This window comes from Diuraphis noxia, unplaced genomic scaffold (genome assembly GCF_037042655.1).
Source record: "Diuraphis noxia isolate RWA-SAM2 unplaced genomic scaffold, SU_Dnox_SAM2 contig0003, whole genome shotgun sequence".
NCBI lineage: Eukaryota > Metazoa > Arthropoda > Insecta > Hemiptera > Aphididae > Diuraphis > Diuraphis noxia.
Window position 1 is genome coordinate 74,932,571 of NW_028301713.1, and position 22,220 is coordinate 74,954,790.

Genomic DNA, 22,220 nt, shown 5'->3' on the forward strand with positions numbered 1-22,220 from the left:
AGTTAGTATGCAGATATAAGGGAAGGGTACGATTGGTTTTAGGATATGTGTGTGTATGTGTAGCAAGGATTTGCTACTATAAGAACCCGGGTGATCACCCATCCGGGAACAAGTGGAAACAATTGGTGCTTGCTCTCATATTGCATTTTGTGATTGATTTCAACCACCACTCCACGACAATCTACTAATGTAATTTTATCGTACGACTGTTGTATGATTCTTAAGTCTTTTTTCTGCGTAGATATTTAATTAAGAGGACGCCTGTGCATTTTTTTTCTCTCTTTGACCTACGCGCAACATAGACAATCTTACATTCACAATAATCATTATAATCATAATAAAGTCTAAAGTTAGAGTTAAATAATCTCATATGAAATTAAAAGGTTATATATTATTGTCTTAAACATCTCATATGGTCTTTTTATTATATATTAATTTTGAAACGAATTATGTGTACTTTTTTAAAATTTTAAATTGTATTTAAGTATGATAGCATATTTTTTCTTCAATTTATGTATAACTTACTATCATTACATAATAATATGCATTATCAATTTATCATTGTGAACCTCCCTCACCACAAAATAGACGTACAACTACTAAAACTTCTACTTCTAAGCAAGTATTACATATAATTCTTAGATAATGTAGTAATGTTTGATTTTCATTTATTATACATCATAATTTCCGCATAACATATCAGAAAGATTCTGTTGAAGTTAGTGGTATATACAAAATAAAGTGTGTTTTATTAATTATGCGTATGTTGTAGTATTTATCTCCAATTGATTCTCCTTTATCACGAATAGCCCAAGATATAAATAGACTAGTATGTAGGTGTAAAGAAGTACCTATAAATATAATAATTAATTAAAGGTTCTCCCATAATCTTCAATCTTAAAATCCAACAATAGAAGTGTTGATAAAAATAAATTAACAGATTATGTAAAATAATGGTTTTTAGCATATTGATATGATATTAATATGATTTGATTTTAAAAAAATGTGACAGTAAAAATAAAATAAAAACCTGTAGTGTATATAAATCTTTAAATATTGCAATATGGATAGTGATATGAAATCATAATTTATTGTAAATAGAACTTAAGCATAAAATAAGAAAGTTTGTTTTTTCAGCTATATTTAGTAGTATAATAAAGTAATAAGATACTGGAAAAAATTGTAAACTTCAGTCTAAATTGGTTTCTTGAAAAAATTAACTACTTAACTCAGAACCAAAGTGGTTTCAGAAAAAACCAGTCCACTTACGACCACCTCACTAAAATAAAAGATGAAGCTGAACAAGCAATCCGAAATAAACAAATACATGGAGACACTATATTTTATTAAAACTACATAAAATTATATGCGCCGGCAATATGCTAAATTTTATTACAAACTTTCTAACAAATAGATCTTTCCAAGTAAAAATATCAAATCAACTTTCTGACAACTTTACACAAGAAAATGGAGTACCACAAGGATCTGCACTATCTGTTTCACTATTTCTAGTGGCAATCAATAAAATCGATAAACATTGTAATTTTCCAATAAAAACCAACATATTTGCTGATGATGCCAACTTCTCATGTAGAAGCAAAAACATAAATACAGTACAAAATCAATTACAAGAAACAATATATTACTTAGAAAAATGGTCAGCAAAAACCGGTTTCAGCTTCTCAACAGAAAAATCAAATTGCATAATCTTTTCAAAATCAAAATTAAATATAGATGAACTAAATATTAAATTGTACAACACAAACATAGTCAACAAAAAAAACCTAAAAATATTAGGAGTTATCTTCGATTCCAGACTCACATGGTCACCGCACATAAAATCCCTAAAGATAGCCACTAATAAAGCACTAAAAATACTAAAATTGCTGTCACATACAACTTGGGGTAGCGAATCAGAAACACTAATTAAAATATACTAATCAACAATCCAAGCAAAACTACAATACAGCTCAATTCTTTATAAGTCAGCAACAAACACACTAACAAAATACATAGACTCAAACTACAACACAGGAATGCGAATGGCTATAGGGGCCTTCAAAAGCAGTCCAATCAAAAGCATCTACAATATAGCAGGAGAACCAACTCCAGATCTAAAAAGAACTGAATTAACACTATTATATGCAGCCAGACTATCCAGATTAGCAAACAAACCATAATCAGAGAACAAAAGAACACTAGAACTACACAATAATCATGACTCTTCTAAAATATCACAAATAATAAAAATAGAAAAAACAATAAGCCCACCTTGGACAAGCACATACAACATTAACATTGAACTTAACACATTACACAAGGAAAACACCCCCCCCCCCTCCAAACATGTATAAAAATGTTCTAAAAAGCAATATTGAACATCTTATCGATTTTTAAGAAATATATACTGATGCATCCAAAAATAATGAAAGGGTCGGAATAGCCTTATAGTAAAAAACAATCTACAGACTTCGTTTAAAATACCACCAACATGTTCCATATATACAGCCGAAGCAGTGGCTATACTACTGGCAATCAAATATATAAACAAAAATGAAAATGAAAAATATATTATTCAAAGTGACTCGTTAAGCTCCATCATTAGTATAAAAAACAAATTTAACCCTAGTAATATAGCAATACAAATCCAAAACAGACTTGAAGAAGCAAAAAGAAAGAACAATTTCATAATCCTTATATGGATACCTGGACACATAGGAATTGATGGCAATGAAAAGGCAGAAAAACAAGCTAAACTAGCTTCCCGCTCAAATGGCGTACAATACATTAACTTTGCTCAGTACTCAAATGTTAGAAAATAAATTAAATAAATGACAACTTCCCTTTGGCAAAACATATGGAACACCCAAACAAGCAAACTAAACCAAATTAAACAAACACTGAAAAGATGGAAAAGAAACCCAAACATAAGTATCACAAATGAAAAAAAACTAAATCGAGCCAGAATTGGTCACACAAAATTGACACACGGATACTTGATGGCAAAAGACGCCCCACCTATATGCCAAGTATGTGGCACCTCACTATCCATCAAACACATATTCGAAGAATGTAGAAAAAACCAGAGAAGAATTAAACATAAGCCACGACACTGGAGAAAATCTAGGTCTAAATCCTGAAAACGAAACAAAAACAATACATTTCTTCAGACAATCACAAATATTAAAGTTATTATAAGTTAATAACAACAATTTTGACATGTACATAATTATAAGACACAATTTTGTCCAAAAATGTACATATTTATTTTGTATATAAAAATTAACAATTTTTTTTTCTCTTTCTTTCTAATTATATAAATTAATTCAACGATAATGGCCCATAGTTGTCGAAGCGGAAATTCTTTGTAAATTTCAAGACTAATAAAAAAAAAATAATAATAAAGTAATAAAGTGATTAAACTGTATAATTATCAAACAAAAATAAATGGTGGCAAACTAAAATCATTTGAATTGTGTTCTTTAATTATTACTCCCAAACCCCGTTAGTTGGCAAAAGCTTTCACTGTGTATCATGCATGATACATAATATATATTATTTTAATGCACAATGTTAATTATTTACCATTTGTCTTTCTAACAACTGCTATGTTTGCCACCGTCGACAATTTGCGGCAGGTGACAGCGATCGTCATTAAAATATAATAATTACATTTTACTCACCGTAAAATATATTTGGTTTTCTAGTGAGCAGTTAATTATTTTATTAGATTTCCCTCATTTTACTTTACCATGTAAACTCCAATTAATTTATAGTAATTTTTCTTGTTATTTTTAAATAACGATATAATACAAAATAATTAATACATTTGATAATACCATTAAATAACAAATTTAACACAACAAAGGCGTTGAAACTACAGAATCCAATTTTTGGTTATTAATTGACCGAAAGAATAACATACTCTTAAGATACTTCCCGGTGTGGTATTTAAACACAACTTGTAAACTCAACAAAAAAAAAGCGGGTAAGTCAGTACCTGCTGTACAGTAGGTATTACAAGTGGGTTACTGTAATGGATGGAATTAAATTTGAATCCAATGATATTATATCATTGTATACGAAAAACGATTCTGAGCGAAGACGGTTTATCTGTCTAGAATATATTATAGATTATTGAAAATTTTCAAATCTTAGATTTAAAAAGAAGCATTTTTATGAATTTCTAGTTTAAAATAATTTGCGAATTTTCGTGATTTTCGTGATTTTTACACTTGTTGTCAAAACTCAAACTTTGAATGCTTATAAAAAAATCGTGACTATGGATTTTTTTTATTTTGCAACTGCTATTGTAAAAATATGTTATGAGCCTTGTATTAAATTTTCAAATCTTAGAATTAAAAAGAAATACTTATATGAATTTCTATCTAAGATAATTTGAACATTGCCGTAATTTTTACGTATTTAGTCAAAATTTGAACTTTAAATACTTATAAAAAAAAATTGTGACTATTTATTTCTTTTATTTTTCAACTTCTACAATTTTTTATGAATTTCTAGCTTAAAATAATTTGTGAATTTTCGTGATTTTTACATAATATGTTGTCAAAACTCAAACTTTAAATGCTTATAAAAAAAAATCGTGCCTATGTATTTTTAATATTTTTTAACTTCTATTGTTAAAATGTGTTAGTTTTGTATTAAATGTAAATGTATTAAATTTTCAAGCTTTTCTACCGAATACATAAATTTTTATCGATATTTATAGAAAAAAAAACTAAGAAAGTTGAAAAATTAAAATGTTAGTAAACAGCTCAAAACAAATCAAAATATTTTGAAAATTTTATAAAATATATAAAGTGCCTATATAAACATTCGGTGAAAATTTCAAGTATTTTTTTTTTTTTTGATAAAGATTGAAAAACTTGTAAGCAATGTTTGTTTTTCTCGATTATTTAGAAAATTATTAAGAATTTTTTACTTTTGACCTCCCAAAGTACCAACTAGATTCACTTTCTGATCGAACGAGGTATTGAAGTCAAAAATTGAAGCACTTTTACTGTCCCAAAACGTGATGACAGGTACAAAAAAAAAAAAAAAATAAAAACACACATCATGGTAAAATCAATACATTCATCGCTCCGCTCAGAATCTAAAAGTATTGACAGCCGAATCTCAAATCTGTTTTATTTTTATTTTTTATAAGTATTTGTAAACTATAAAGCAATCATCATAGTGACGAAACACCACGATTAAGATGTATGGTCTTCCTGCTTCATGCTTCAAGTATAGTATTCCATGGTCTATTATGAACAAAGTGAGGTGATATATTCCTGCCCTCTTTCACAGGTTCTACATAAGTTCCCTTAGTATGTACTGTATAATTTTCGAATTACTTTATTAATATTTGGTGCCATGTTGGTGATTATAATACCAACTGTTACAACCGTGCCATTTATTCGTTGTATAATGTTAAAATTATACCAGTGATTACAATATTATTACCATATTATATTTATTAATATACCGATTTCACCACTCACTGGCCACTGCCGATAAAATATGTGAACAGTGAAACATATTAGAGATGTGTCTGTCATCAATAATCAAACTAAGTAAATGACTAAATCGCATCAATATTATAAAATAGTATATTATATAATATAAAATAATTAGTCGATTTTGGAGTTTTTATATTCAGTCAGTTATAAGCTTAAAATATTATAGTTTAATAATATGTTAGAGTATTTGTCATAAATATGTATAATATAATAATATATGTATAAATGTATATTATTTATATAATAAACATAATATACCTGTTTTAAGTATAAAATTAAGTAAATCATGGGCACAATTATTTGTGTCAATACTCTGGTGGTTCAACCATTAAATATATATAAATATCTATCATATATGACATATCTGACAGGAGTATTACATTCACTCTTGTTGAAAAATCATTTTGTTAGCAGTTAACACTTTAAACGACAAAATTTTTATAGATTAAAGAGTTATATTTGTATTTCATCCATGATTGTTTTCTACGGGGTAGAAAAAGTTTTATGCCCAAAATTATTTGACTGAATCAACTTTTTATAATAATTCGTGTTCAGTCTACCATTTAATTATAAGCTCACAGCATGAAAGTATAATATTTACTCAATGCTTGGTAAGTGCATAGTAAATGTTAAAAATTTAAACACTATATTGTTTGACCTAAATTACAGAATTAATTGATTTAACTATACAATATCTTATTCACCGTTGTAACTACATCTGTTATCTTCTGTCTTAATACAGCATAGATATCAAAATGTAAGTTCCAAGCAGAAATATTTTAAGATATTAGAATTTAAAAGTTCTTAAAACTTTTTTAAAAATTAAAACATTGTAAAAACCAAGGAGAACACAGGACATTTTCTTTCCTTTAAGTTGTATTATAATATTATGTCAATTCAATATAATATTTAAGTAATAAATTCCAAGTTAACAACAAAAATTTTAACTTCGTAAATTTCATATTATAGTTACTACGTAAATATTGTGTAATGTGTAGGTTATGCGTTGTAAGATACAATACGTTCGTGATGGGTATATGTATTACTCTAAATATTGGATCAAATCATTAAATTAACTGAATAATTAATATCAACAGTATATATATTATAAATGTACACATTTCTTAGAAATCTAAACAAGGCTAAATATATATGTGTTTTAAAATACAAAATATTAGGTTTAATAATACTGATAACACATTGTATGTAAATTAATTAACTTGCAATAGTAGAAACTGTAATTCTAATATTTTGTTTATTTGGAAAAGGTAAATAGTATCAAATATCTCGAATTATATTATGATGATAAATTAAAATTCGGATATTCATATTCATTATTTGACCAAAATACCTAATTAGAAAATTCTTTTGTATTTTCAAGGATTTAAATTATATTTATAATATTCAATTGAAACGCATAATTTATATAGCGTTTGTATAGTTAATTTTAATATTTGAAATTGAGTTCTGGCACTTTACTTACAATAGTCACATACAGATTTAAAAAAAAAAAATAATGAAATAAATAAATTGCCTATATTCTGCACAAGTATGTCCCTAATAATTATTACCATAACATATATAGCATTCTCAATGTTTAAGAACTAAATTAATTTTTTTTTAAACCCATAGCTATAAAACAAGGCATAATAACAATGCCAATTTAGTACTATATAAATGTAACACAACTTTTGTAAAATTAAATCCTTTAGTTGTAGGAATTGAAATTTATATTCAACTAAGTATTAATATCTTAAGTTAAGTTTTAAAAGTTTAATTTATTTTAGAAAATATATAAATAGTTTATCATTATAATTTAATAGAATAATAATATTTATAGGTTAAGCTTTCGAGTTAATATTTAGATTTTTATGAACTATGTAATTGTTCAACAATTTAACTACCTAAGCATGTATTATAATAATAATATATATTACTTATATTCTGTAAATTATTAATTTAATTAGATTAGATAGCTTTAAATTGTATACTGTATAATAATTAATATGTAATAACTATACACCTATTGACTATTCTTAATGTTTTAAATTTTAAATCTTTTTTGTGAACTCAACATCGCCATTACAAGCTAATGATTATAGGTGATGTGTAACTACGATAAACTATTTGTTTTTTTATATGTTCATATTTTATTTGGATACAAAATAAACAATTATCATTATTATATTATGATACACATATAGACGATCGACGTTTTGTTTAATGGAATAATGTCACGGGTGAGTTGGTTCCAGATTTATTTTATTTTATCTGTGCTGCATATTGTATATAACCAAATTTTACGCCCATTGTGCTTTCCTACAGATTAATTCAATTTGTTGGATTTTATTTTCTTAAATGAAATTTTAAAATGTTAACATGATATTATTATGTGACTTATGCTTCGGTTCAATTTTATTAGCACAGTGGTTTGAGACATAAACATAGTGTCACGCATAGGTGCCTTTACGGGTAACGAGGGTTAGCAATTGCTATTTGCTAACCCACCAAATTTAGTATATTGCTATCTACCGAATTCTATAAGGCTCTTCATTAGACCACATAAATTGAATTTAAGATGCTTGCCACCTAATGACTTTACTCCAAATGACGTCCATAGCGTCACGTAATGTTTAAAAGCTTTCAATGCGTCTGAATGATTATTAGTAGATACTCTAAAGATCATATTATATCAACTAGTTGTATGCAATCACCGTGCTATTTACAATGACTTGAAACTCACTAAAACTATTCTTCATTTACAAACTCCTGCATCGGATGGTACATAATTTAAACGTTAATCTTAAATGCCCTATTCAATAAAAGTTTATTTATACTTTATAGAAAATAACTTAGGTATAAAACATGGAATTAATTTATTCATGTGTAGATATATGTGTTTATATTCAATACGGTCTCTACATATACAAATAAACAAATTGTATCATAATCATTCAAATTATGTAGCGTTTAAACTAAATAAATAACATTATAGATGTTATCAGCAGCGATATTATTCATTCAGTTACAGAAATCAAAAATATATTGCAGTTTAACTACAACACTCGCCATGATATATTACTATCATAATTAATAAGTATCTAAACAATTGATTAAGATTTAAGAATAATATGATATCGTTCGAATTAAAATAGTATTAATTAGTAATAATATATAGATATCTACTCTGGTTTGAAACCTTAAATTAATTAATAATTTTAATAATAGTGAGTATGATAAAAATAAAAGTAAATTCGTAAATTAAAAATAATAAGAATTATAGTTTTCCCCTACTAATCTAAAATCGAAATAAATTAAAAGTCTATTTTCGTTTATAATTAATATATATCTTATAATAATTTTAGAATTTATTTTTTTTTAGCTAAATTAAACAATACTTACCGATGGCTATAAGATACACCATAGTGAATATTTAGTCATTATTTAACAAGTGCATTTTTACAGATTTGGACTTTATAATAGGTATCTATTTATATTTTTCATAAATGTAGTAAAATTGCTTAAACATAATAAACATTGGTATGATTTATTTATTTATTTATTTTTTTTTAATTTTAAATACATCTTAAAACCACTTAACTTAACTGAATTTATTTCCATTAACATAATTTATAGGAATACTTGATGAGAATCATGTTCTCTTATCTAGATGAAGAAATCAAAATTTAAAAATATTTTATAATAACTAATATTCAATCATATGTTTTAAGATCTAAATAAATTATTACAATATGATTGTAGTTTAATATAAAGTAGTATACTGTATGAATAAAATGGAATAAATTAAATTATACGGAAAAATGATTCACGGTTATTGATAGAAACTAAGAAATAAGAAGAAATAAGAAGGGCAACTTAAAATTAAATAAAAATATAAAAACACTTATTATTGCAACCTTTGTAAAATTGTTACGGATACTATTAATTTAATCTATACTTATAATATTATCTTATATAAAAGAAGATGTCTTGATGACTGTAATGATGATGTATAGTAATCGAAGCAGTTATGAAAGGATATTGTGAAATGTTTACTTCAAAAACGTGCTCGCGCAAGAATTTTAGTTGGCTAATAAAAAACGAATATTTTTTTGTTTATACAAATAATTTTTATTGGTTACAAAATATAAAATATTTGATTGAATTTAATATGTTTTATACGTATTTGATAAGAATAACCTAAATTACTATGTTAAAAAAACACTGTACCTACATTTAATGGAATTAAAATAGGGTAAACCCAATGACTGTTATATAATTAAATACATAACACTGTGTTAATATTTTAGAGAAATAAAATATCTTATTGATTAACATAAATAATTGCTAAACAGTATGATACCTTTAGAAGCTGGCTGAATTTTCAGCTTACAGAAATAGAATATTAAGTATGCCTGCAATGGCACCAGCAATTTTAGGCCTTAACTACCACTTTCCTTGTTTATTTATAGAAGGATAAGAAAATTAATATGAATGCTAATAATTATTTAACGATACTGAGTGGTTACTACACTTTAGGTCTTACGACGTAGGCTTTCTTGATTCAATTTACCTTTTAATGGATGTTGTGTATAGTATAACCGATCAATCAGTCAATTGCATTAAGATAGTGACATGCAAAACTCAATTTTATATAAAAGTGTATTGAATTTAAATTCACAAAAGAACTGTGAAATATATTAAACAGTTTTAACATAAAGGTTGTAGAAGATAGGTTTTATCATGTTCAATAATTTATATTTTAGATTTTGAGCGCAGTGAAGACTGTATTTGTTTAACGGTTTTTTTATTTTCAAATTATTGTAGTTAAATTTTTTATATGCTAGAAATGCTTGAAATTTAGCACCTTTATAGAGCATAAATCTAGTAAATATGGTACCTAAGTTGCAGAAAAGGTCATTTTTTCATTACCTATTCTATTTCATTTTATTTTACATATCATATATTGAATGCCTTACAGCTAAATATTGTAAATTATAGATATAATTCAACTATATGTGATAAACACAAAAAAGTGGTGTACAAAATGGAAGCAAGCAATTTATGAATATGAAATACAATTTAATTTGATGATTCATTTTTATAAATATATTTGAATTACGAGGTAATAACTTTTCGAGTAGTATCGTTAACTCAGCCTGGATTTTTAATTGGGTAAAGACTACTGTTTTATTTTTGAGACTTATATAATTAAACATAAATCTGTACATAAATTATTTATTATTAAGAGGACGTGATACCCGCATGTGTTGTCTCTGTCTTACAAGTGCATTATATAGTAAATTTTACGTTCAGCAGAACACGTGTAGCTCCGTTTGCTTAAAAATTAGAGTGAATTGACCTCTTATAAAATTTAAAGGTATGATTGTTATCTAGTCAACCTCATATGATTTTTAATATATTTAAATTTTAAAGGAAGTTATGAGTATTTTAAGATGCACAAAAAATTCACAATTTTAAAATACTCATAACTCGCTTTAAATTTGATATAAAATAAAAAGCATATGAGGTTGTCTAGATAATAATCTTACATTTAAATGTTATAAGAGGTCAGTTCACTCTAATTTTTAAGTTAACGGAGCTACACGTGTTCTGCTGAGCGAAAAATGTACCATGTTACACATTTGTAAGACGGAGACAACACATGCGGGTATCACGTCCTCTTAAGTATATTAGTTTATTTTAAAATAGTAAGCAATTAGCATATTCATTAATATTGTTGCACTTCACTATTTTGGTTTTGATTGAGTACCCTAAAAATTCTTTTTTCTATTTGTTCAGTTTTTATATTGAATGGTTCATTAAAGCTGATTTTATGTAGCAAAGGTTTCGCTGGTGTAGAATTTTATTTCTTGTAATTATTTAATGACGAATTATATTTAACTTTTTTTTTAGACTTCAAGAATATAATGGGTTGCACTGAGCATGACCATGTGAGAGCGAATGAATTTACTATTCAAAATATAAAAAAAGCATTAAATAGTTAATACATTTAATTGATTTCCGTACAAATATTTTGGCACACAACTGAAATATCAATATATATATATTTTTATATAAAATAACGTTTAATGAAAATTTTCTATCTATACTATTTGTAAAATGAGTAAATTTAAGGGAGGGATAGCAGTGATGGGGAGGTGGAAAGGAAAACTCACAATAGAGCTACATTTACATGAATCTTAAATTTAAATGGTTCAATTTTTGAGAAAGTCTCTGGGTCAATTTTAATTTGGACGTCGAGTAGGGTTGCTTAGAAGAGATTTTGAGTGCAGTTGAGATATTTGTTGGTTTGGGTATTTTTCCATTTTTAAAGATCAATATAAATAAATATATATTTTATCATTGTTTATATTATATAACTAGCTGAACCCGTGAACTTCGTAGCCCGTTAAAAATTCTAGCTCTTATATGTCTCAAACTGTGTGTTAAATTCGTTGCCTGTGATTATGCTAGCAGCATATTTTTATACATATAGATAATATAACGGTTAAAATACACTAAGTAATAATCTTACAATGATATTCAATTTATACTAGGTATATATATATATATCTTTGACAATGCCAAACAAATAGAACCTTACATACTATTGGCCACAAGAAAAAAGTAGGTGGTAAAGGTATTTTTAACCAAACACTATCTCAGTAATAGTTAAAATTTAATAATCAACATTATTTTACTATTTATCGTCTCAGTTATACCTTTAAAAATTAAACTCAAACTTCCAAAAACCATATTGCGTTTAATTAAACGTAACATACAAAATATAAAATTCTGCAAGTTCTCATTCAATATTTTTGTTTAACCTATTTAAATACACATGTTATACCATAACTAATTATACTTATCCATAAATAGTTATAACAATACATATTCAATAGATTACAAAGTATGCTAAGGAAATTTGATATTAGGTTGAATTTGATTCAAAAATGCTACCTATGCTAATCATGAGCTAATAAGGATGTATTATGCGCTATAAGTTATATTCATTAAATAAACATTCCACTTTAACTCGATCTAAATTGTATAGCCTTCCGTGAAGCAAATAACTATAATATGCCAGTGGTGAACTATTATTTGATTGTTTCTGTAATGTGATTAAATATAATATATTATTTTACTAGAGAAAATAATTTAGCTTACGGTGTAGACTTTAAAAATATTTTGTATAATATACCTATACTTAACAATTAGAACGAAAGTCACAAAAAACGATAGGCATATTTTGATAAATTATTCTTTACGTATAGTGCTGAATAAAATCGCATGAAATATGTTAAAAATGATTTTTTACGGCATTGGGTCGAAGTAATTATTGTTATTTGTATTATATGCATAATGTAGTTACAGTAACACATAAAATTATATTTTATCACCACATCACATAATTTTAAAAGTCCCTTTGGTCATTAAAAGGCAGTTTGCACGATTAAATACAGAGGACAAATTTAAATTACCATAACAACAGTGAGATACTATACTACTATATACTATAATAACAGTCGATAGTTCACATATAAATATACATATACATTCTCTACCACTATTATGGACGTCGGAGTCGGATAGTGTAATCATAGGTAGCTATTAACAAACTTAAGTGATGTTTCGACAGTCAGATGTTTACGTAATATAAGTTTAGTTACTAGTCATGAATTTATTGTATTATTCTACTACGTCACTAATAAGTAATAAAACATAAACTGCAAGTATATGTGAAAACTTTTGAATATGGTGGTAAGCACTAAAAAAAAACTAATTATTATCAACAATTAAAATATATTTTAATGCTTCTAACTTAAAGACGCAACTTAGACTTAAACATACAATCAACGGCTTCCTGAAACTGCAGCAGGTATGAAAAATATTAGCAAAAATGTCCTCCGTAGTTATAACCATATAACCGTACCTTATAATCGAGTTTTCGAGTACCCAGCGTCCATGCACCTTACCCAAACCATCAAATGATATATACTAGCTAAACTGACCAGGGATGATAGATAATATGCTTTCTATTACACAAACTGAAATCATTGGCCAACCGTATGTTGACTGCTACCGAAGAGCTGAATATTAATTATTCCCAAATAATATTCCAACCAAAATGTATCAATATTAATTAATGGTAATTTCCATATTACTATACTTATTGAACATCCTTTATCATAATTTTCATTTATTTATATTTGAAACTGTTACAACACAGTCATACATAAATAAACTACTGTAAATAACGGATTTTTGTTTGAATTGATTATTCACATGGTAATTTTAACAATACTCATTGCATAATGTTTGTTAACATATTTAGGTATATAATTATATTATTTTGGATATATAATCACGAAGACTACTAGATGTAGAGCATCAAAGCAATTAAAAATCAGAAAACATTTTTGGTTTTAAATAAAATAGTGTTATTTCATTTTTATTTATAGTATATTATTATAAACCCAAAAATTAAAATTAAATCTATGAGTACTTAAACGAATTATATTTATCACATTTTAATTTATTCGGCACAAAATTATTAAAATATTACTACAAATGGTTATTAAATATTCAAATGAACATGCTATGCAGGACAAAGTTGAAACTATATGATGAAAACGGGCTTGGTCTTGTTGCTTAATTAAATAACAATTATATTAAGACATAATTTTCATAATTATTTATAACACGTATTATAACTCTTTTAGATTTAATAATGTGACTAATGGTTAATAGCAAATACTATTTACTGATTATCCAACTATGGAATTGAAGGATACCGTTCAATATTATATCGGAAGTTGGTAACCTTTAAAGTTTACATTAATCATAGGTTAGGTTAAGTAGCAGATATGTACATATTATATCGTCCAACGGAACATAGTTTTATTGTATGATCCATATTTGATCTTAAATAATTGTATGCATCACAATTTTTTTATTTTTCAATTTGAAACTATTCGTAGTTTATGGAAAACAAATCAAATATTAAATTTATTTTAACAAAAGTTATTTTGTATAGACAAGCCATTGCAATAATTTAGTAATACGGCATTTGTGTTAGTATTGAACGATAGCAGGATAACAAGTAATGGATATTAGACGATTCTTAAGTAATTGATCCAACGTTGTTATTAAATATGTATTTCAGATGTAGAGGAAAACCATAATTTAAGTGGTAAGGTTTTGACCTCGAGGCAATTTTCACTACATGTGGATAAAAGGTCAAAAGGAAAATTGGATATGTTTATTTTATCGTATATAATATACAATGGTTGAAAACATCACTTTTATTAAAATAAAAATTATTTACAATGGTAAATTTTCACCTCACCGAATTCAGTAAAATGTGTTTGTAATACGATTGCTTAATTGTAATTCAAATATTCAATAATAGGCAAGTACCTATAACGTACGTAATAAATAGTACAAAGTCAATAGGTAGTTACGTATAGTTATCAATTATTATAATCTTATGATTATGTTTTTAACAATTAAATAAATCACGAATTCGGAATTATCGCATATCACACACATCAATATATCATTGGAAGTATTTAAATTACAATTATTTCAAATAATTGGTACCGACTACCGTATTTGCGATCATCCATATTCAATGGGCGTCTTTAAATTCAGCTTATAAAATTACTTGTGCTGAGTTGCATAAATAATCATTAACCATTTAATAAATTAATAGTGAGCTAGTAACATAATTTAGTGGTCCATGATTGGTCCATAAAATTTAAGTAAGCCATTAAACTAGGTAATCAAAGTGTTATGGAGCTCGGCATTAGTAATATTATTATAGTTGTGGATGACTTGCTGGCTTAAAACTAACATTATAGTTGTATTTACATACGAAACAATTTACCACTGTCTATAGTGGTAATTACTAATGCTTTCGGTATACTAACCAACTCAATAAAATATAATATAAAACTATTTACTATACCCCTCCAATAAATATAGTTCGTTAACATGTTTTTAACATATTCTTTGCACTTAGATAAATTATTGTAAAAATGAAAAAAAAAAACCCTCTTTAGAATGCCACTGATGCATAATTTCTGATCTTAAAAGGTGTTATTGATAATTTTTTGTAAACTTTTTTAGCTAAAAAAAGTTTTTATCGAAAAATATATTTATACATATATTTATACAAAATCAAATATAGTAAACCTGCAAATATATACTCATTTCGTGTACAATATTTTTGTTTTATTTATACAATATTATTTACGTCTGTACTCATCATAAATACTGCAAAGAGTAAATGTATATAAATTGGAAAGTATTTTTTTGGAAAAATCCACCCAGTGATGATACAACCAATTTTAAATCAATTAGTTAAGCACCTATTTTAATATTTATATTATTATTTTTTAACTTATTTATTTATTTATTGACATTTCAAATAAATAAATCTATATAACTGTAATATAATATCATTGTAAATGCATATGTTTATAAGTAAATAACTAACAAAGTGCCTTTAATGGAAAGCTTATTTAATCCGTTTTTATTTCAGACATAAACTTTTCCATCTATTTTACTTATCGTTCTAATTAATAACAGATTGTAAACTATATTGTAAAAATAAAAATAAACAATTTCAAATATTGCGATACTGTTTTCGCGTTAAGGATCTCAGAATTATCGGTAGATTACTTAGAATAGATAAAGATGATCAATCTTTGATTAAAATTATAAATTTTAAATATGACTTAACATTTTTATAAACTATAATATATAACGAGACCTCCCACTCTTACATGAAATAGATAAATAATTTAGGCATTTAACTTTGGTAAATTTAAGTAGAGAAAAGCTTCTTGTGACAAAATCATCTATGTATGTTATCTTCAATATCTTCCTAGTTATTAAAACCGTGCAAAATTGTCGTGATTTCTCTTAAAACATTTATCCTTGAAGTTGTATTATAAGTTTTTACTGATAAGCACTGTTTTAAACAATAACACTTGTAACATATATTTCTAAATTTAGTAAAAGTTTTATTTGAACAATAATTGTCATCAATCAATTTCATGTTTGGCTTAAGTTTAAAATATTAAGGTTAAAAAAAATCGTAATATAGAATTTTAAAAGCAAAAAAGTTTTTAAAACCAGGGTTTAAATGCTCACTCAATTCACAGGATACAGTTTTGGTAAAGTATTGAATATACAGGGTGTTTCAAAAAGATCAAAGAAAAATATGCTAATTAAATGTATGATACAAATTGTTAATATTATATGATAAGTAAATAATTTAAGAAATATACTCATATTAACAAATCTTCGAAAATCATATTTAAAAAAAAATGTATTACGTTCCAAAGTACCTAATTTAACCAAAAAAAATATTAAATTTAAAATAAATTTATAAAAATAAATTACTTGACTTAGATAAATCTTTTTACTATAATATTTTTCTTATAATCAGATTCACAAATAGGTTATTTTGAATTTATTCAAACAGTTTTTTATCAATTTTCAAGTTTTATATTTTCAATACCTATCGAAAAATAAAAAAAATAAAAATCATGCTAAAAATGTAGTGCAATTTTCTATGCGTTATATATAAAAAAACAAAACATTTTAAAACATTGAATACAACAAAAATTATCCCATAATATGTCAAATCATCGTATGACACCCTGTTTAATAAACCATCGTATTCTTCAAATGGTATCTGTATAGGCCGAGAACGTACAATAACAGTTTACCGGTGATGCTCTGCTGGCCAGCCGCTACCTAGCCTAAATAAATACAAAGGTGAACGGAGGTACACAAGTTGGAAATTGAGCCAATTACAAAAATATAAATTGCCATAATAATATAAAATATAAATACAAAATAATATTATAGAAGGTGGCGATTAGCTCCCGCACAATATATAATGTGATGTGTCGATTAGCGACACACGAGACACAATATAAAAAGTAAATGGCGATTCACGTCTCAAAGGTATAATAAATAAGTGGCGATTAGCGCCGCACAATTTTATTATAATAAAAAATATTTTTTGCGCACGCCGGTGCTGACTGGAGAACGGTACGGTACGCGTAGACTCAAACTGTTGCGACGGCTGTGTTAATTATATTCGTGCAGCCGATCCGGCGGCGCACGATGACCAGCTTTAATCTACATATATTATATAACTCACACGGCACAATTACTACAAAAATAAAACAATACAAAAATAACGAATATGTGATGTGTGTGTATGGGTGTCAGTCGGTGATGTATATTAGTCGTACCTAATAATATTGTTATAGCACGGCGATGACGATGACGGCAGCGCGAACAGTATCAGAGTTTCCAAGTTCTTTACAAGATTTTTGTGGATATTTTTGATTATACCATCCCCCGCCCATCCCCAACCATAAAAAAAAATGTATTGCCGTTAAAATAATTAAAATATCACCGAAGAACGTATACATTTGTCACTTAACTTAAACTTAATAAAGTACAAAATGTGTTAGCTGAATGAAAAATCAATGTTCCTCGTTTTAATTAAAAAGAAATCATAGATTATCGTACTATACTGACTTTTATTCTACTATATTTAAATAAAAACAATTCCATAACATATAATTATACAATTAAAATATAATATATAATATAATTAAATTTTACAATTCTGTTTTTTGTATCTTGCTTGGCAGATTTGTTTGGAGATCTGGAATTGATTACGATACTGATTATATTGATGGCATTCGGTGACCATGTGGTTAACCGTTAGAGGGATACTGCATGTGTCGCATGATGGAGGTTCGTCTTTATTCACTAAGTAGATGTGCGTTAGGTGTTGTGTGGCCAATTCACAGTCTATATTATACGTATAATATTTAATAAACTTTTCAACAAGATACAGTGGGGATAAACCGGATAAAAAAAAATAAATTACAATTATTTTATAAAATAACGAGTGTGTTAATTTTACATTTTTTTAGACTTAAAATTGTGTAAATATGTTGTGTAAAAGATTAAATTAACTATAATTTATTTAATCTAATCGTAAATTGTAATCAAATGTATAATATCGTCGACCGTCGCGCAATGAGAACACCTATGGTAATATTATATATGGGGCTCCGTAATTCAATGTTTTAAATTACGAAAAAAAAACGAATTAGTTTCACATAAAGAACAAAAAAAACACTATTAAAACTGCTCGTAAATAGAGAATTCGCTACGTATTATGTTGGTTGGCACGTTTAGTAAAACACTACTAAATTAACCAAACGCTCGTAAAAACCTCACGTGCATTAACTTCCGACCTCCAGCAATATATTGTAATACAATTTATACGATTTACAATTTATGTACTATGGAAATGTCTACTACAAAAAGTTATTTGCAAAAAAAAGTACCTACTCATAAAAAATAAAAAATATAATATATTTTGTATGTATTGTAAAATTTATAATATTGTCTTTCATAATTCGAGGCTCCCCAAGGACATTCATAATTCTGAGAATTTCACGGTGTTACAATCCACCAAAACTCTATTACATAAATTATTGCTTGATGTCGAATACCATCCACGTGGTCGACAAATAAACACGTGTGTACCAAAATTAAAAATCCCGAACCTATAGAATCTATATAGTATAGATGAATAATTGTAATACCCAATCAAAAAATATATTTTTTCATATTATCTAATATATATGATAATTATTTCTGTACATATTTTTGGAATAGACTATTATAATTTATTAAATTTACGCGTATTGAATATTCATATATATATACAGTATATACTATATTATAAACTTATCAGTAACTTGATAAGTTTGAGAAGATTTGAGAAAACAAGAATTTTCAATAATTTCCAGTTAATGAAACAAAATTTAAAGTGTTGTAAAAGTTTGAATGAGGTTTATTTCTCAAGATACCGGGAATTTCTAGTTATCAGGGTTTAAAATACTTAAAACCGACTGTTTTAATATTCAATTCACGTTTTTTTTTCTTGTGTATAATTGTGCGTCCAAGCTACAATTTGAACGAGTCAAAAAATAAACGAAAAATAAAATAACCTAATTATTAGTACCTATAATATATTTATATATAGATAATAATTTATTATAGGATACGATTATAATAATACATTAATAAACAGATACATTTGAAGGAATTTATTTCATATTGATATTAGTGAAATATTAAGTATCTCATCACCATCACTGACGTGATTCACGGAAATAAACCCTTGGAAACCCATTTGACGTTATATCTATTGCTCTGGAATTGTCATTATACTGAACATCAATGCCTCAAGGGGTCACATTGATAAGTTAAAAACAAAATTCATCAGACATCACCTAAACCTCTAAACTATTTTACAATGATTTGACCTTTTTGTCAAATTCATTCATGATAAATCAACTCAACAGAAGTAGACAGTGCCGTTATTTCAACTATTCGTAATAATTAATATATAATGTATATTATGCGTCCACATAACTAGAGTTAAACAATTTTTAGAAACCTAAAAAATTACTAATTATTATGTATTTAAATTTTGCACTGAAATCTTGCAAGTAAAACTATAATATATTGAAAAAACCTTAAATTAATTTTTCAATCCTAAATTTAAATAATTGGAAATTGTATACACTTTTAATTAGCGAAAAAATAATTTACGATTTGTTGACTACTCAAAGTATCAACACGATTCAACTTTCCAACGGAAACTACCCTCTAAGTTAAAATCAGAGTATTTTTAATACCGAATTCTCGTCAAAGGTAATGACAAACACAAAACGAAAAAAGCGAATACCATTATACATAGTCAATATATTCATTGCTGTGCTCAAAATTTAAAAGCATTGCTAATAATTTCAAATAAAATTATTTTAATAACCTTACATGGTATGAAACAAGTTTCCATTATTAAATAGGTATCTATGGGATATATTTTATTATTAATTGGATTTTTTAATATACTTGATCAAACAATTAATTAAATGTTTTTATCCTAGCAATTTTTATATTTGTGATAATTAAACCCTAATTTCATTTATAATTATACAATATATGGTGTACGTTCAATCGAATTTATAGTTTTATCATCAATAACTCATAAACTTTGGTATTTTTAAACTCTTGTTGTTTTTGACGTAGAACAGATTAATACTTGGACGCAATTTTTTTCCATTCCCCTCGAGTTTTTGCTAAACAAGAATTTACTGCATATATTATAAATAATTAATGAAAACAATTAATTATATCATAATAGTAATGGTATACAGAGTCTGTGTGCATGGAATAATAAATACATAGAGGGTCCTGAATAACAACAAAAAAGGAAGATGTTTGTATTATACCTTTCTACAATTTTTTAAAAGTTAATTCATATAAATTAAACACCTAAATTTAAAACACATTGTTTTCATAATCTTACAAAAATACTGTGATAAAAAATATTTGTTTATACGAGATATACATTTGTAAATATTATATTGAAATAAATTATCAGAAGTCAAGCCTTATGGATTTTCACCACGTTAAAAAGTTTTTTTTTTTTATGGATAACCATTGCGTATCGGTTACATGGGCCATTGCTATTTGACATAACATATTTATGGACTATATATCATTAGCATATTTGTGTTAATGTTTTGATTTTTTTCAGATTTTTCAAGTTCACCCTTGTAGTTATAGTTGTATTTTTATTATTATTTTTAGTTGACACAACACATTATTTAAAACTATAAAAATTCTAATTGTTGTAGACCATTAATTAGTTATAAAATAAACATTATACATATTAATAATATTATTTAATAAATGAATAGATGATCTTTGATTACATAATTTGATTGACTTTATAGCAAAAAATTTTTTACTTTTTCAAAACTTTTAAGAAAAAAAACCTTTAAATGTGCTAAAAATGTTATAAAAATGCAAACAAAATATCATGTATTTATATTGTATTTAAATCAGCCACATACTCGATTTTCACATAGTTGTTATTTATATAGTTGTTACTTTTTTCATCTATGTTATTTTAAGAAGAAGTTTTAAACCACCAATAAAAAGTTTTCAAATAATTAAAATTGACTTCTTGGTATAAATGTTATAAAAATGTGTTCATTCTTTAATGAAAATAGTCAACTACCTCTGAGTAAAAATAATAACATTATATGATGGGTATCTAAGATCTGTAATATACTTATTAATAATAAGTTATTATTATTAAATAATTTGATTAATTTTATAATTATTCTCAAAAAAATCAAATAAATCAATAATAAACATTTAATATTATTATTATGAAATGATTAAAAAATACATAAATGATTGATAATTAAATAATTGAGACTTTATGGCAAAAAAAATTGTTTTACTGATAGGTAAAAGTTGTAGATAATTAAGTGATTATTGTAATAAACAAGAACTATCAAAAATAATTATCAATTTGGAATGGTTGGAATTTATGAAAGTAAGATACTTTTTAATAGTTTATTTAATATATTGGATTTTAGTAGATATTTAAAAATTGCAATAACATTAAAGTAAAAATATAAAAACTAAGAATGCTTAACAATACTAAATAAAGTAAATTTGAATTTAAGAACTGAATTATTCAAAAAATTGCGTTAACATTTGATTGACTTTAATTCAAAATTAAATATGAAAAGCTTTTTTATCGGGAAATAAATGAAAATA

At 25.8% G+C, this 22,220-nt stretch overlaps 1 protein-coding gene and 1 pseudogene across 5 annotated transcripts in view; one reads left to right on the top strand and one right to left on the bottom strand.

Annotated features, from left to right (window-relative positions):
• Positions 1-22,220, bottom strand: part of Nmdar2 (glutamate ionotropic receptor NMDA type subunit 2) — a 316,208-nt gene that overhangs the window by 181,360 nt on the left and 112,628 nt on the right. The window lies entirely within an intron of this gene.
• Positions 2,037-3,198, top strand: LOC149057760 (uncharacterized; annotated as a pseudogene).